The sequence below is a fragment of the Pseudophryne corroboree genome, chromosome 11 (assembly GCF_028390025.1).
Source record: "Pseudophryne corroboree isolate aPseCor3 chromosome 11, aPseCor3.hap2, whole genome shotgun sequence".
Lineage (NCBI taxonomy): Eukaryota > Metazoa > Chordata > Amphibia > Anura > Myobatrachidae > Pseudophryne > Pseudophryne corroboree.
Genome location: NC_086454.1, coordinates 341324729 through 341344011, shown reverse-complemented (window position 1 = coordinate 341344011; position 19283 = coordinate 341324729). Strand labels below are relative to the sequence as shown.

The 19283-nt window shown below is 42.5% G+C and overlaps 1 protein-coding gene across 1 annotated transcript in view; it reads left to right on the top strand.

Annotated features, from left to right (window-relative positions):
* The first annotated feature begins 4203 nt into the window (after nt 1–4203).
* The window catches only part of LOC134969747 (uncharacterized), a 56609-nt gene continuing 41529 nt past the window's right edge, over nt 4204–19283 (top strand). Inside the window, exon 1 of the mRNA XM_063945899.1 lies at nt 4204–4350. The gene's annotated coding sequence lies outside the window, so the exon portion shown is untranslated. The remainder of the gene's footprint in view (nt 4351–19283) is intronic.

Sequence of the window (19283 nt, the reverse complement as noted above, 5' to 3'; positions counted from 1 at the left end):
CCGCCCTGCAAGGCAAGTCTGGGGGTGCAGATGTAATAAGAGTGACCGCAGCAGCTTCCATAGCGGCAGTGGGTGAAGTTTTATCTGGAGCCCCAGCAGTTGGTAATGCCTCAGAGTGACAAAGAAAGAATATTTGAGAAAAGGGGACTTAACCTGCGCTTCGTAATCAGTGGTCGTTTTCAGTGGACCCAGAGTTATTTGCAAACTCATGCAGATGTCATATGTAAAAAAGAAAATTGTATGTACATAGTGAAGTACAGTTTAATATAGGATATATAAAATGATAAAACAATATAACATTTACTCCAGTGTTGCAATAGTATAAATCGTCTCGCAGGACAATTTGCAGATTTTACAATGCTTTCTGTAATTGTTTAAAACATAATTTTAAACTAAAATAACAGCATGGGGAGCTGGGGTGGGGGGTGGTGAGAAAATTACCAGATGGTGCGAACTGAAAAGACAGTTCTGAGCCAGCCTGTGGGTTTTATTCAGGTGCAGGGAAACCCGGAAAATCCCTGTGCCTCGCTGTGCTGGATAGGATCGTTCCTCTCCTTGCTCCCCTCCTCAGCGTCCTAATTGAAACCACCAACGCGTTTCTACCTCTCACAGAGGTCTTTTTCAAGGTGTGATATAAAATGCTGCTGTGTTACCTTTTTAAATGGTCCCCAGCCAATAGTGTGGTGGATCCATCAGGTGGACCTAGTGTGTCTTAATTATCTAGTTAAGTCACGTGTCCCCCGTTTTACTTCCTCCGTCTCTTAGCATACAGAGACAGTCGTCAGTGATGGCATCCGGAAACTCCTATCATCACCATGGTGACCGTTCGTCCACTTCCGTTTGTCCATAAAATTGTTCCGTTTCATATCCGTTTCCACGATCTTCCCCGTCCGCGTGGACAGACTCCCGCGACGCTCCGCAAGTTCTTGTGTTTTGTAAGAGTGTGACGAGAATGTCCAATTATGTATGCACTGCGATTGCCGAGTTCTTCTAATGGCGTTCCGTCACTTCCTGTGACACTTTCTTTGAATGTCCTGGCAAATTCTCTCCGGGCAATCGCGTGTCGTCACTTCCGGTTTCATATGTAAACATAGAGGGGATTCCATGTTTTGTTATGCATGACGTAATCGGAGGATAGAAGTAAACATAGTATAGTGTCAATATTTCAAGAAACATAACAGCGTCAATTAATGTGTTCAATGGAAACTGACACTAATTGTTTAAGGTGCTGATTTTTGTGAAAAGTAAATATATTTGAAAAAAATAATGATAATGAACATTTATACAAATTTTTTAAACATAAATGTGAGATGGATGAAAGTAGAGAACATATAATTCGACTCAATGTTCCTATTGTTTTTACTGAGTTAGTGAGAATTATCTGTGCTGCTAAATGGATATATGGGCTAAATGAATAGTTTCACTACAACCTACTAGGAAAGGAATATAAAGATTTCAAATGATAAGCAAATTTCATCTTTTTTATAAAAACCATTTGATCTCAAAATCACAATTTAGGCCCTCGGGTTTGAGTGTTCCTAGTTGGTATATGGCCCTCATTTCTGCTTGTGCTAATTGTGCAGCAATGTCATTCCATCTCCAATCTCCCTTAATATGCCTTATACCGCAGAATTGTTTTATTGCACTGCACTTGCTTTGATGAAATACCCGGAAATGTTCCGATAAAGCATGAGTGGTGAGGGATTTTCTAATATTTCTAAGATGTTCCCCCAACCTTACTTTAAGAGGACGGGACGTTCTCCCAATATACCAGAGGCCGCAGTTGCACTCTATTGCATAAATCACATTACTTGTGTTGCATGTGACGAAATCCACAATCTTGAAGTTGGTTTTATTGATTGTTACCTCCGTAATCTTACTCCCAGTTCCTACGACTCCTCTACAGCCCAAACAGCTACCACACCTGAAAAATCCCTTTGACTTAATTGTGTTCATTTTCTTTGTGGTAGTCTGTGCACTTTTTACTAGGCTGTTCTTAATGTTTGGAGCCTTTTTAAAAATACACTTTGGTTTAGTCGGTAATAAACCACCTATCACTGGATCTTTTTGGAGAATTTTCCAGTGTCGGTTCAAAGTTTTTTCTAAGGATCTGTACTGACTACTGAATGTGGTGATAAAGGACCAGTCGTAGTTCTTACTATCACGGGGTTTGTCTTTGATGGTTAGAAGGTCCTTCCTTTCCAAATCCGTCACTCCCAATCGTGAGCCGGTGACTTTTACCACAAAGAAAATGAACACAATTAAGTCAAAGGGATTTTTCAGGTGTGGTAGCTGTTTGGGCTGTAGAGGAGTCGTAGGAACTGGGAGTAAGATTACGGAGGTAACAATCAATAAAACCAACTTCAAGATTGTGGATTTCGTCACATGCAACACAAGTAATGTGATTTATGCAATAGAGTGCAACTGCGGCCTCTGGTATATTGGGAGAACGTCCCGTCCTCTTAAAGTAAGGTTGGGGGAACATCTTAGAAATATTAGAAAATCCCTCACCACTCATGCTTTATCGGAACATTTCCGGGTATTTCATCAAAGCAAGTGCAGTGCAATAAAACAATTCTGCGGTATAAGGCATATTAAGGGAGATTGGAGACGGAATGACATTGCTGCACAATTAGCACAAGCAGAAATGAGGGCCATATACCAACTAGGAACACTCAAACCCGAGGGCCTAAATTGTGATTTTGAGATCAAATGGTTTTTATAAAAAAGATGAAATTTGCTTATCATTTGAAATCTTTATATTCCTTTCCTAGTAGGTTGTAGTGAAACTATTCATTTAGCCCATATATCCATTTAGCAGCACAGATAATTCTCACTAACTCAGTAAAAACAATAGGAACATTGAGTCGAATTATATGTTCTCTACTTTCATCCATCTCACATTTATGTTTAAAAAATTTGTATAAATGTTCATTATCATTATTTTTTTCAAATATATTTACTTTTCACAAAAATCAGCACCTTAAACAATTAGTGTCAGTTTCCATTGAACACATTAATTGACGCTGTTATGTTTCTTGAAATATTGACACTATACTATGTTTACTTCTATCCTCCGATTACGTCATGCATAACAAAACATGGAATCCCCTCTATGTTTACATATGAAACCGGAAGTGACGACACGCGATTGCCCGGAGAGAATTTGCCAGGACATTCAAAGAAAGTGTCACAGGAAGTGACGGAACGCCATTAGAAGAACTCGGCAATCGCAGTGCATACATAATTGGACATTCTCGGACAAACTCTTACAAAACACAAGAACTTGCGGAGCGTCGCGGGAGTCTGTCCACGCGGACGGGGAAGATCGTGGAAACGGATATGAAACGGAACAATTTTATGGACAAACGGAAGTGGACGAACGGTCACCATGGTGATGATAGGAGTTTCCGGATGCCATCACTGACGACTGTCTCTGTATGCTAAGAGACGGAGGAAGTAAAACGGGGGACACGTGACTTAACTAGATAATTAAGACACACTAGGTCCACCTGATGGATCCACCACACTATTGGCTGGGGACCATTTAAAAAGGTAACACAGCAGCATTTTATATCACACCTTGAAAAAGACCTCTGTGAGAGGTAGAAACGCGTTGGTGGTTTCAATTAGGACGCTGAGGAGGGGAGCAAGGAGAGGAACGATCCTATCCAGCACAGCGAGGCACAGGGATTTTCCGGGTTTCCCTGCACCTGAATAAAACCCGCAGGCTGGCTCAGAACTGTCTTTTCAGTTCGCACCATCTGGTAATTTTCTCACCACCCCCCACCCCAGCTCCCCATGCTGTTATTTTAGTTTAAAATTATGTTTTAAACAATTACAGAAAGCATTGTAAAATCTGCAAATTGTCCTGCGAGACGATTTATACTATTGCAACACTGGAGTAAATGTTATATTGTTTTATCATTTTATATATCCTATATTAAACTGTACTTCACTATGTACATACAATTTTCTTTTTTACATATGACATCTGCATGAGTTTGCAAATAACTCTGGGTCCACTGAAAACGACCACTGATTACGAAGCGCAGGTTAAGTCCCCTTTTCTCAAATATTCTTTCTTTGTCACAAGTGGTGAAGGATTTGGGAACCTTCTTTAGAGAAGAGGGGTGCTATCCAGCAGCTTTTTCTGTGCGCACTGAGACCTTCCTTGTATTTTTTTGTCTATAAATGCCTCAGAGTGGACCAGGCCTCCCCAATTAAGGCAAGAGGTGGGCAGCAGTAACAAAGGAATAGTCCGTGGGAGCAGATTGTCCGGAAAGATACCCAGTATCCAACACTGACAGCTACGGACGGCATGGAGACCTAACACAGACACTTGGAGAGGTATAACTGCAATTTACCTTAGCACCACATAGTAGGAGCCATCACAGCTCAGCAGGCACTCGCTATACAGGGAGTCAAAACAGCACCTGTAGCATTCTGCATGTCACGCTACCCGGCTATAGCACTATATAAAGTACCCCCTTCAGAGGTAGCTATATTTGCCTAGAACTGATTTTTAGCATTCAAGCCTGCAGTATTCTGTACACTGGCGCTTCCTTTCAGTCAGGATTAGGAGCAGGTATTGCCATCAGATATCCTGCTATAATTTAACTCTTACCAGCGATGCAGCTAGTAAAGCCTTTATTTACACTAATTCTCCTGCATACTTGATTGACATTACAGAAAGTTAGTGAAGGAAAGCTGCACATGAGGTAAAGAGAGAGACAAGGAGTACCGTAAAAGGATATTCTACATTAATTATTACCCTTGAGGGATTTAGACAGCATACCCCACAGAGTAACCAACGCCTGAGTACTGTAAACCCTCACATCATAGAAACATAGAATTTGTCGGCAGATAAGAACCACTTGGCCCATCTAGTCTGCCCCTTATTTTTTTTTTTATATTATTTTTTAACACTAACCTTATTTGATCCTTATTTCTTTGTAAGGAAATCCTTATGTCTATCCCATGCATGTTTAAATTGCTCTACTGTCTTAGCCTCTACCACCTCTGATGGGAGGCTATTCCACTTGTCCACTACAATTTCTGTGAACTCAGGGAACTATAAAGAAAAGGCAGCAACAGACTAGTTGGAATTAATGTACTAATTTGCAATCTTGCTAGGAAACGTCACTTGAGAGAGGAGTAGCTGGAACCTAGAGAAAGTGTCTCTTTTGTGCTTTTCACGAGCAGCAACTATTGAAATGGGAAATTTGCTCGGAAACATTTGCCTAATTCCATTAATCCCTATTGGAGAATGGACACCTAACCTAACATGCACCATCTATAAAATACTCAGCTGAACTTTGTTATTTAAAGGTATTGCGCTATTGTTTGCATGTGTAGTAGTAATGGTTAACAGCTTGTATTAGACAAGCTCTATTAACAATTAGTATTGTATTTATATAGTATTGTTGTCGAATTCTGTTATCTGCAAATTAAAGTATTCACAGTGCAAAAGAATATTTGTGTAATTGCTGGTGCACTTGTCTGCAGGTATTACAGTTGAACCATTTGGATCCAGGTACTTGCAGAGAAAACAACTCCGGGGCTACCAGTTCCAGAACAATTAAATAAATGTATTATTTTATTTTGTGAAATGTATTGCCATTGCTTAATATTGTAAACTGAATGACCAACTTACCTGCATCCGTACTTGTGCATTTGCGGAGGTGTCCGCTTCCACGGTCCTCTCCGGTACTCGCCGGTGCCGTGTGGGAGAGTGGACAAGTGGAGTATTTTGGTTGTCTTTTTCCCTGGCGGAAATCCGCACATACTTTAGTTTAAGGTTTGTTAGTAGCCCCTGGCCTTGTTGTTTAGTTAAAGGGCCCCTTGTTATCTCCTTGTCTCGGTACACTCTTTGTCTCCCATTAAGACCTGAGGGGGCATCGGAGTTGGGCAGACGTAATCCGCCCTTCAAACGCGGCTGCCATGGGCTCAAGAAACCATAGTCTCGCAAGAGTGTACTGACAGCACGGGCGAGACAACGGAGATAGGGTGCCAGAAGATATTCCCATTCCGTTTCCCTTTCCCAGCATTACGTTCCGGTATTCAGGTCTCTTCACATAAGATCACCCCAGACCTGAGTACTAGAATCATAACACATACCATGTGCTATAATGTGAATTTCGGCTCATAGCGTGTGCTATAATGTGAATTTCGGCTCATAGCGTGTGCTATAATGTGAATTTCGTCTCATACTGGGTGCTATGTGAATTTCGGCTCATACTGGGTGCTATAATGTGAATTTCGGCTCATACTGGGTGCTATAATGTGAATTTCGGCTCATAGCATGTGCTATAATGTGAATTTCGGCTCATACTGGGTGCTATAATGTGAATTTCAGCTCATACTGGGTGCTATGTGAATTTCGGCTCATACCGTGTGCTATAATGTGAATTTCGGCTCATACTGGGTGCTATAATGTGAATTTCGTCTCATACTGGGTGCTATGTGAATTTCGGCTCATACCGTGTGCTATAATGTGAATTTCGGCTCATACTGGGTGCTATAATGTGAATTTCGGCTCATACTGGGTGCTATAATGTGAATTTTGGCTCATACTGGGTGCTATAATGTGAATTTTGGCTCATACTGGGTGCTATAATGTGAATTTCGTCTCATACTGGGTGCTATGTGAATTTCGGCTCATACAGGGTGCTATAATGTAAATTTCGGCTTATACTGGGTGCTATAATGTGAAAGGGGCACCAGTACTAGATAGTATAAGGGGACCTACTACACTGAAGGACACGCCCCATTTTGAGTGACCACGCCCCCTTTTCCGGAGCTCTTGCAACCTTCACTTTTTCATTCCCTCTTCAAAAATTCCACTTCGGTATTATATGGCGTCACTGATGCTCTCTGTATTATATAGCGTCACTGGTGCTTTCTGTATTATATGGTGTCACAGATGCTTTCTGTATTATATGGCGTCACTGGTGCTCTCTGTGTTATATTATGTCAATGGTGCTCTCTGTATTATATGGCGTCACTGACGCTCTCTTTATTATATGGTGTCACAGATGCTCTCTGTATTATATGGCGTCACTGGTGCTCTCTGTATTATATGGCGTCACTGGTGCTCTCTGTATTATATGGCGTCCCTGGCGCTCTCTGTATTATATGGCATCACTGGTGCTCTCTGTATTATATGGCATCACAGATGCTCTCTGTATTATATGGCATCACAGATGCTCTCTATATTATATGGCATCACTGACGCTCTCTGTATTATAAGGCGTCACTGGTGCTCTCTATTATATGGCATCACTGATGCTCTCTTTATTATATGGCGTCACAGATGCTCTCTGTATTATATAGCATCACTGGTGCTCTCTGTATTATATGGCGTCACTGACGCTTTCGGTATATGGCGTTACTGATGCTCTCTGTACTATATGGCGTCATTGATGCTCTGTATTATATGGCATCAGTGAAGCCGTCTGTATTATGTAGTGGTCACTAATGCTCTCTGTATTATGTAGCGGTCACTGATGCTCTCTGTATTATGTAGCGGTCACTGATGCTCTCTGTATTATGTAGCGGTCACTGAAGCTCTCTGTATTATGTAGTGGTCACTGGTGCTCTCTGTATAATGTAGTGGTCACTGATGCTCTCTGTATTATGTAGCGGTCACTGAAGCTCTCTGTATTATGTAGTGGTCACTGGTGCTCTCTGTATAATGTAGCGGTCACTGATGCTCTCTACATTATGTAGTGGTCACTGATGCTCTCTGTATTATGTAGTGGTCACTGATGCTCTCTACATTATGTAGTGGTCACTGATGCTCTCTGTATTATGTAGCGGTCACTGATGCTCTCTGTATTATGTAGCGGTCACTGATGCTCTCTGTATTATGTAGTGGTCACTGATGCTCTCTGTATTATGTAATGGTCACTGATGCTCTCTGTATTATATGGTGTCAGTGAAGCCCTCTCTATTATGTAGTGGTCACTGATGCTCTCTGTATTATGTAGTGGTCATTGATGCTCTCTGTATTATGTAGCGGCCACTGATGCTCTCTGTATTATGTAGCAGTCACTGATGCTCTCTGTATTATGTAGTGGTCATTGATGCTCTTGTATTATATGGTGTCAGTGAAGCCCTCTGTATTATGTAGTGGTCACTGATGCTCTCTGTATTATGTAGTGGTCACTGATGCTCCCTGTATTATGTAGTGGTCACTGATGCTCTCTGTATTATATGGTGTCAGTGAAGCCCTCTCTATTATGTAGTGGTCACTGATGCTCTCTGTATTATGTAGTGGTCATTGATGCTCTCTGTATTATGTAGCGGTCACTGATGCTCTCTGTATTATGTAGCAGTCACTGATGCTCTCTGTATTATGTAGTGGTCACTGATGCTCTCTGTATTATGTAGTGGTCACTGATGCTCTTGTATTATATGGTGTCAGTGAAGCCCTCTGTATTATGTAGTGGTCACTGATGCTCTCTGTATTATGTAGTGGTCACTGATGCTCCCTGTATTATGTAGTGGTCACTGATGCTCCCTGTATTATGTAGTGATCACTGATGCTCTCTGTATTATATGGTGTCAGTGAAGCCCTCTCTATTATGTAGTGGTCACTGATGCTCTCTGTATTATGTAGTGGTCATTGATGCTCTCTGTATTATGTAGCGGTCACTGATGCTCTCTGTATTATGTAGCAGTCACTGATGCTCTCTGTATTATGTAGTGGTCACTGATGCTCTCTGTATTATGTAGTGGTCACTGATGCTCTCTGTATTATATGGTGTCAGTGAAGCCCTCTGTATTATGTAGTGGTCACTGATGCTCCCTGTATTATGCAGTGGTCACTGATGCTCCCTGTATTATGTAGTGGTCACTGATGCTCCCTGTATTATATGGTGTCAGTGAAGCCCTCTGTAATATGTAATGGTCACTGATGCTCTCTGTATTATGTAGTTGTCACTGATGCTCCCTGTATTATGTAGTGGTCACTGATGCTCTCTGTATTATGTAGCAGTCACTGATGCTCTCTGCATTATGTAGTGGTCACTGATGCTCTCTGTATTATGTAGTGGTCACTGATGCTCTTGTATTATATGGTGTCAGTGAAGCCCTCTGTATTATGTAGTGGTCAGTGATGCTCTCTGTATTATGTAGTGGTCACTGATGCTCCCTGTATTATGTAGTGGTCACTGATGCTCCCTGTATTATGTAGTGGTCACTGATGCTCTCTGTATTATATGGTGTCAGTGAAGCCCTCTGTAATATGTAGTGGTCACTGATGCTCTCTGTATTATGTAGTTGTCACTGATGCTCCCTGTATTATGTAGTGGTCACTGATGCTCCCTGTATTATGTAGTGGTCACTGATGCTCTCTGTATTATATGGTGTCAGTGAAGCCCTCTGTATTATGTAGTGGTCACTGATGCTCTCTGTATTATGTAGTGATCACTGATGCTCTCTGTATTATGTAGTGATCACTGATGCTCTCTGTATTATGTAGTGGTCACTGATGCTCTCTGTATTATGTAGTGGTCACTGATGCTCTTGTATTATATGGTGTCAGTGAAGCCCTCTGTATTATGTAGTGGTCACTGATGCTCTCTGTATTATGTAGTGGTCACTGATGCTCCCTGTATTATGTAGTGGTCACTGATGCTCCCTGTATTATGTAGTGATCACTGATGCTCTCTGTATTATATGGTGTCAGTGAAGCCCTCTCTATTATGTAGTGGTCACTGATGCTCTCTGTATTATGTAGTGGTCATTGATGCTCTCTGTATTATGTAGCGGTCACTGATGCTCTCTGTATTATGTAGCAGTCACTGATGCTCTCTGTATTATGTAGTGGTCACTGATGCTCTCTGTATTATGTAGTGGTCACTGATGCTCTCTGTATTATATGGTGTCAGTGAAGCCCTCTGTATTATGTAGTGGTCACTGATGCTCTCTGTATTATGTAGTGGTCACTGATGCTCCCTGTATTATGCAGTGGTCACTGATGCTCCCTGTATTATGTAGTGGTCACTGATGCTCCCTGTATTATGTAGTGGTCACTGATTGTCATGTCCCACGATATATGTGTTTCATGTTTTATTGCAGAGCTTTGCATTTTGTTAAAAATTGTCCCTCTTGATTTCCTGTAGCCAGGTTCTGATGTCATTAGACCTGCCCTCATCCTGTGCTCAGCTCTGTGTGTGTCGGCCATTTTAGATTCCAACCAGCTCTGGTAATACATCATCTTTTCACCTACTGCTGTTTTTGTACAAGAATATCAGCTTGAAATAAACCTTCATCTGGATTCATCTCACATCTCGGCAGTTTTGAGTTGACACTATCTGATAAGGTCTCTTGGTGTGAGTACTGGTTAATGTAGACATATACCCAGAGTAACTGTCTGAAGAACACTATACTTACAGCCTAGTTATTGAGTCAGAATAGTGAAAAGATGTTTGATAAAAACTACCAGTAAGCCAGTTGCAGCTTCTGCAGATACAAATACATAACAAGCTTGCCTGCAGTGTAACAGGAAATCAGTGTTTGCAGCTATAACAGCTCATTATAGCATAACCAGCTACAAACTTACTCTAGCTTTATTCAGATCCATTTTCCTGTGTACTATCATGGCTGAAGGAAATACAGTTCCGGCTATCCAAGATGAACAAGCAGAAGTTATGGATCTCAACCTGCAGTCTAAACGCCCTGCAAAGCCTTCATGGAAGGTAAAAGAGAATCTTAAAGGTAGGAAACATGAACTTTCTTCCACTGTGCTAAACTTATGGCAAAAATTGCAAGGTCATATGTCCACCATTTCTCAGCCTGTTTGTGATGTGTCACCGCTAGAGGGCGCACTAGGACAGCTTTGTTCAGTATATGAACTTTATAAAGTGTCAAGTAAGGAATATATAGGCATTTTGAAGAAACTCAATAGCCAGGATTCTTTAGAAGAACTGCAAAACTTTTATCGTCTTAATTTGGATCGAGACAGTCTATTGCGAGAAGTTAAGTCTAAGACAGCAGCCAGAATTGCACAATTATTGGAAACATCATCACGCATTTCTGTGTCCACCAGGCGTTCAAAACGATCATCTAAGTCACGAAGCTCAAAATATTCCATGCTCAGCGAACAACTTATAAATGCACGTGCAGAAGCAGAAACTGCTAAAATACAAGCCGATTTTGCACGCGAAAGAGCAGAAATGGAATCTAGAATAGCACGTGAAAGAGCAGAAATGGAAGCTCTAGAGAAACAATGTGAGTATGCCACAGCAATGGTACGGTTAAAGGTTTTGGAACAAGCTGGCAGTGGAAGTGAAAGAGACAGCATCAGTTCAAGTGAAGTGGATGTGGAAGATCCTCTTAAGCGCACAAGAGACTACGTCCTAAGTCAAAACAGTGAACCCCTGATTGCTGCAAACATTCCTGACAGTGCGGACATCCTTCCAGGGGACATCCTTCCAGAACAAAAAGACTCCGATCCCTATGCAACACGCCACATCCAAGGTCAGTACAATGCACAATCACTTGGTCATCCTGGCCCATTTTCACACACCACAGTGCACCAAGGCCCAACACCTCAACAAACTCAATATACAAATGCCTGGTCACAACCCAATATGCCAGTAAGTCACCAAATCCCTGGCAATCACACAGTTCCACATGCAGCGAGACCTACAGACCTTAAACCAGCTCTTAGGTTGAATGCCTATGCACCGCCCTATCTCCCGATGTCTCTTACCCAGAACACCACAAATAATATGAACAGCACTACACAGCCAGCAATTCCTTGCCCAAAGTCAGAGAAAACAGACATGTCAGACTTTGCAAGATTCATGGTTCGTCGTGAACTTATTAAGACCAGCCTCACTAGGTTTGATGACCAGCCTGAGAACTACAGAGGTTGGAAATGTTCCTTCAGATCCACAACTAATAACCTTGGTATTACTGCTGCTGAAGAACTAGATCTGCTGATCACGTGGCTGGGCCCACAGTCTACAGAACGCGTCAAGAGACTCAGATCCGTCCACATTGATAATCCTGCGGCAGGCCTCTTTGCGGCTTGGGAAAGGTTAGAACGAAGCTTTGGAAGTCCTGAAGCCATAGAGAATGCTCTGTTCAAACGACTGCAGGATTTTCCAAAAATATCCGGCAAGGACAATGAGAAATTCCAAGAACTCAGTGACCTACTCTTTGAACTCCAGCTGGCCAAAATGGACACTCACTTACCTGGCCTCAGTTACCTGGACACAGCTCATGGGGTAAACCCAATAGTTTCCAAGCTGCCATACGGTATTCAAGAAAGGTGGACTACACTTGGGTCAAGATATAAAAGAGAAAATCGAGTCTCCTTTCCCCCCTTTTCTTACTTCTGTGGGTTTGTCAAGAACATTGCGGAATCCAAGAATGACCCAAGCTTCTCCTACAGTGAGTCAAATCATCCTGGTTCACCTACCTCTAAGTTTGACAGCCCACGCTCTAACTACAAGAACCACAGAGGTCCAGTATCAGTGAAAAAGACTGAAATCCTTCCCACACCAGCATCAGCTCTTGTCAAGAGCAACCAAGGTGATAGGATCGAAAACCCCAACCGCATGTGTCCCATTCATAAGAAGCCACATCCCCTCAAGAAATGCATCGGTTTCAGAAAGAAACCCCTACAGGAACGCAAGGAACTTCTAAAGAATTTTGGGGTATGTTTCAGATGTTGTGCTTCTACTGAACATTTTGCTAAAGACTGTAAAACTGCTATTAAGTGCATAGAGTGCGGCTGTGAGGACCACGTGCAGGCACTGCACCCATCTCAACCCAATACTACACCCCCTGCACATTTCCCCTCTGCACCAAGGCATGGCGGGGAGAATGCAGATCAAACAGCAAGTCCTACTACTGTATCTTCTTCATGCACTAAAGTCTGTGGGGAAGATCTTCGGGACAAGTCTTGTGCAAAGATATGTCTAGTCAAAGTATACCCCAAGGGACAGCCAGAAAAGACTCTAAGGGTGTACACCATCTTGGACGACCAGAGCAACCAATCACTCGCAAGATCAGAACTCTTTGATCTGTTAAACTTAAAGGGAGATGCTTACCCCTACACCTTGGGTACCTGTAGTGGAATTACAGAGGAATCTGGAAGAAGAGCCAGTGGACTGGTTGTAGTTTCTCTCAAGGACAATCTTGAGATACCCTTACCCACACTTGTTGAATGTAATGAGATACCATCCAACGAAGAGGAGATTCCTACCCCAGAGGCCGCTCTTCATCACACTCACCTAAGGCCTATATACAACGAAATACCAACCCTTGACAAAAATGCAAAGATCTTACTTCTGCTTGGTAGAGACATTCTCAGGGTACATAAAGTACGCCAACACATCAATGGACCAAATGATGCTCCATTTGCCCAACGTCTTGATCTAGGCTGGGTTATCATAGGCAATGTCTGTATAGACAAGATGAAGACGCCTACCAATATTTCCTCATTCAAGACAAACATATTGCTTAATGGTCGCAGCACCTGTTTTCAGCCATGCCCACATCACTACTGGGTGAAAGAGAAGCTGGGCAGCAGTAATTCGCAGCATAACCATCAAGATAACATGAACATGGTCCTGTCTTGGGACGACAGCCTCGGATCGACAGTGTTCAATTCAACAAGTGAGGACAACAAGTTAGCATCTGCGAGAGAAGATAGAGAATTTCTCAAGATAATGGACAAAGACTTCACTCAAGACGATTCCAACAGCTGGGTAGCACCTTTACCCTTCCGCTTTCCAAGAGTTAAACTACCAAACAATCTACAGCAAGCAGTTGCTAGATTTTCATCTTTAAAACGAACTCTAAAGAGGAAACCAGAGATGGAAAAACATTTTGTGGCTTTCATGCAAAACATATTCGACAGAGATCACGCTGAACCTGCACCACCAGTAAAGGAAGGAGAAGAATGCTGGTACCTTCCATCCTTTGGCGTGTATCACCCACGGAAACCCAATCAAATTAGAGTGGTTTTTGATTCCAGCGCTCAGTATGATGACGTCTCCCTCAACAATCTGCTCCTTACTGGGCCAAACCTAAACAACAGCCTCATAGGAGTGCTAATTCGCTTTAGAGAAGAGCCTGTGGCAGTAGTAGCTGATATCCAGCAAATGTTCCATTGCTTCATAGTCAGGGAAGACAATCGGAACTACCTGAGGTTCCTGTGGCACAAAGACAACAACGTCAATAATGAAGTCATAGATTACCGGATGAAGGTACACGTATTTGGCAACAGCCCTTCTCCTGCTGTAGCAATCTATGGACTCAGAAGAACAGCCCAGGAAGGTGAGAAGGACTATGGATCTGACGCTCGTCATTTTGTTGAAAAGAACTTCTACGTTGATGACGGACTTAAATCCCTACCCACAAGTGAAGAGGCAATCGATCTCCTCACCAGAACACAAGAAATGCTTTCTGTAGCAAACCTTAGGCTCCACAAGATTATCTCCAACAGCCAGAAAGTAATGGAAGCATTTCCTTCTGATGATCATGCTACCAACTTGAAAGATCTTGATCTTGGTTCTGATATTCCTCCCATACAGCGCAGCCTAGGCTTGCTCTGGGACATTAAACAAGACATATTTACATTCCAGGTATCAGGCTATGACAAACCTTTCACCAAACGAGGAGTTTTATCTGTCATAAACAGTATCTATGATCCTCTTGGATTTGTAGCTCCAGTCACCATTCATGGCAAGATGTTGCTGAGACAGTTAACCAAGGTGAACTTAGACTGGGACACTCCATTACCTATTGAGCAACAACAAAGGTGGGAGACGTGGAAGAAGTCATTGAAGATATTGGAACAACTCCAAATACCACGTTGTTACACTCCCAGCTCCCTTTCAGCTGCTACCAGGAGAGAAATCCACATTTTCTCGGATGCATCGATGGAAGCCATAGCCGCAGTAGCCTACCTGAGGATCTTTGAAACCACCAACAAACTACACTGTGGATTTGTCCTGGGTAAAGCCAAATTAACTCCAAAACCTGCACACTCTGTACCAAGACTCGAGCTTTGTGCAGCTGTGCTAGCAGTAGAAATTGCTGAAGTTATAAAGGATGAACTGGACGTTCCAATTGATTCATTTGCATTCTACACAGATAGCAAAGTCGTGCTTGGTTATATACACAACCAAACAAAACAATTCTATGTATACGTCAGCAACAGAGTAGAACGCATCATAAGTTTCTCCACTCCTGAGCACTGGCACCACATTACCACTAGCCTTAATCCAGCTGATCGTGGAACAAGACCTTCACCAGCACCCAACCTTTGTGACATGTGGTTGTCACCTCCAAGATTCTTATATGATGATCCCTGCTTACCTCCTACCATTACCAATTATGGGCTGGTCGATCCCGAGTCCGACAAGGAAATTAGGCCTACAAGCTCCACGCTCTACACTACCGTGACTACAAAACTGAAACTGAAGTCACACCGTTTTGAGCGCTTCTCAAGTTGGTCATCCTTAGTACGAGCTGCTGCTCGTCTAATCCACATTGCTCACTGCTTTTCAAAGGTAAAATCCCCAAAGTGTCATGGTTGGCATATCTGTAAAGAACACCCTACAGTTGCAGACCTCGAACATGCAGAGGAGGTTCTCATTCGGTGTGTACAACAAGAAATATACTCTCAAGAAATTGAGGGGATCGCAAAGGGAGTCAATCTGTCCAAGAACAGTGCACTCTTTGAACTGAACCCAGTAATGGATCAGCACAAATTGCTCAGGGTTGGCGGCCGTATAATGAGATCCGATCTATCTAGCAAGGAACACAATCCTATCATCATACCAGGTCGACATTATATTGCTACGCTGCTAGTTCGACACCACCATGAACGAGTACAGCATCAAGGCAGACAGTTTACTGAAGGTGCCATCAGGTCAGCCGGCTTGTGGATCATAGGGATGAAGAGATGTATCTCCTCCGTGCTCCACAGATGTGTTAAGTGCCATAGGCTAAGAGGAAGACACCAACAGCAACAAATGGCAGATCTTCCAGCAGATCGTCTAAGTACAAATCCGCCCTTTACCTACGTTGGAGTGGATGTCTTTGGTCCATGGTCGGTCATTACACGAAAGACCCGTGGTGGAGCCGCAAACAGCAAACGGTGGGCCGTGTTGTTCACCTGTCTTAGCATCCGTGCAGTACACATAGAAGTAATTGAATCTATGGATTCTTCTTGTTTCATCAATGCCCTCCGAAGATTCTTCTCTATCCGTGGACATGTCAAACAACTGAGGTCTGACTGTGGTACTAACTTTGTGGGGGCCTGCAAGGAACTGCAATTAGACAATTTCTTATTTAACAATGGGTGCACTTGGGTTTTTAATCCCCCGCATTCTTCCCACATGGGAGGATCTTGGGAACGTATGATTGGAATCGCACGTAGAATCCTTGATTCGATGTTGCTGGACTACAAGTCATCTCTTACCCATGAAGTTTTAGTCACCTTTCTTGCAGAAGTATCTGCCATAATCAATGCAAGACCACTCGTCCCAGTATCCTCAGACCCAGAGTCTCCAACCATACTTACTCCAGTCACTCTTCTTACCCAGAAGATTGGAGCTGCTTTAATTCCTCCTGAAATCTTAGACCACAAGAACATTTACAGACGTCAGTGGAAACAGGTTCAACACCTGTCTAATGTGTTTTGGCATCGCTGGAAGACAGAGTATTTACATATGCTTCAAAGTCGTCACAAATGGCAGATGTCAAAACCCAACCTCCAGATCGGTGACCTTGTTCTTTTAAAAGATAAAGAGGCCCATCGCAATGAATGGCCAATGGGACTTATCACCAAGGTTGTTCCCAGCGACGATGGAAAGATTCGTAAGGTAGAGGTTAAAGTGACCAAAGGAGGCTCTGCCAAAGTTTTCTTCCGTCCAATCACTGAACTAGTACTTCTCCTTCCAAAGGAAGATATCACATAAAGAAGGACATGGCTACTAGATTCACCTCATCATCGGAAGTATTCTACCTCAAACTTCCAGCTATGATATACCATCGACACCTTATTATTTGGATCATACTGTGGGTTGGTGGAAGTGTTTGCAAGTTGCGGCTTCCCCAATCCGAAGATGGGTTATCACTTGGAACTTGATCCAACATTTTCCTACTTTTATGGATTACAAGCTTCAAGACTTCGACCGAACTTATTTCTTGTTATCGTTGTTTATTGTTACAGGTTATCTCTTTTGTCTTACAGGTTGCAAGATTAGTTCTGGACTTCATCTAGGGACATTACTATAATGTTTGATTTATCGTGAAATCTAAAGATTTCAGACGGGGAGTGTCATGTCCCACGATATATGTGTTTCATGTTTTATTGCAGAGCTTTGCATTTTGTTAAAAATTGTCCCTCTTGATTTCCTGTAGCCAGGTTCTGATGTCATTAGACCTGCCCTCATCCTGTGCTCAGCTCTGTGTGTGTCGGCCATTTTAGATTCCAACCAGCTCTGGTAATACATCATCTTTTCACCTACTGCTGTTTTTGTACAAGAATATCAGCTTGAAATAAACCTTCATCTGGATTCATCTCACATCTCGGCAGTTTTGAGTTGACACTATCTGATAAGGTCTCTTGGTGTGAGTACTGGTTAATGTAGACATATACCCAGAGTAACTGTCTGAAGAACACTATACTTACAGCCTAGTTATTGAGTCAGAATACTGATGCTCTCTGTATTATATGGTGTCAGTGAAGCCCTCTGTAATATGTAATGGTCACTGATGCTCTCTGTATTATGTAGTTGTCACTGATGCTCCCTGTATTATGTAGTGGTCACTGATGCTCTCTGTATTATGTAGCAGTCACTGATGCTCTCTGCATTATGTAGTGGTCACTGATGCTCTCTGTATTATGTAGTGGTCACTGATGCTCTTGTATTATATGGTGTCAGTGAAGCCCTCTGTATTATGTAGTGGTCAGTGATGCTCTCTGTATTATGTAGTGGTCACTGATGCTCCCTGTATTATGTAGTGGTCACTGATGCTCCCTGTATTATGTAGTGGTCACTGATGCTCTCTGTATTATATGGTGTCAGTGAAGCCCTCTGTAATATGTAGTGGTCACTGATGCTCTCTGTATTATGTAGTTGTCACTGATGCTCCCTGTATTATGTAGTGGTCACTGATGCTCCCTGTATTATGTAGTGGTCACTGATGCTCTCTGTATTATATGGTGTCAGTGAAGCCCTCTGTATTATGTAGTGGTCACTGATGCTCTCTGTATTATGTAGTGATCACTGATGCTCTCTGTATTATGTAGTGATCACTGATGCTCTCTGTATTATGTAGTGGTCACTGATGCTCTCTGTATTATGTAGTGGTCACTGATGCTCTTGTATTATATGGTGTCAGTGAAGCCCTCTGTATTATGTAGTGGTCACTGATGCTCTCTGTATTATGTAGTGGTCACTGATGCTCCCTGTATTATGTAGTGGTCACTGATGCTCCCTGTATTATGTAGTGATCACTGATGCTCTCTGTATTATATGGTGTCAGTGAAGCCCTCTCTATTATGTAGTGGTCACTGATGCTCTCTGTATTATGTAGTGGTCATTGATGCTCTCTGTATTATGTAGCGGTCACTGATGCTCTCTGTATTATGTAGCAGTCACTGATGCTCTCTGTATTATGTAGTGGTCACTGATGCTCTCTGTATTATGTAGTGGTCACTGATGCTCTCTGTATTATATGGTGTCAGTGAAGCCCTCTGTATTATGTAGTGGTCACTGATGCTCTCTGTATTATGTAGTGGTCACTGATGCTCCCTGTATTATGCAGTGGTCACTGATGCTCCCTGTATTATGTAGTGGTCACTGATGCTCCCTGTATTATGTAGTGGTCACTGATGCTCTCTGTATTATATGGTGTCAGTGAAGCCCTCTGTAATATGTAATGGTCACTGATGCTCTCTGTATTATGTAGTTGTCACTGATGCTCCCTGTATTATGTAGTGGTCACTGATGCTCTCTGTATTATGTAGCAGTCACTGATGCTCTCTGTATTATGTAGTGGTCACTGATGCTCTTGTATTATATGGTGTCAGTGAAGCCCTCTGTATTATGTAGTGGTCAGTGATGCTCTCTGTATTATGTAGTGGTCACTGATGCTCCCTGTATTATGTAGTGGTCACTGATGCTCCCTGTATTATGTAGTGGTCACTGATGCTCTCTGTATTATATGGTGTCAGTGAAGCCCTCTGTAATATGTAGTGGTCACTGATGCTCTCTGTATTATGTAGTTGTCACTGATGCTCC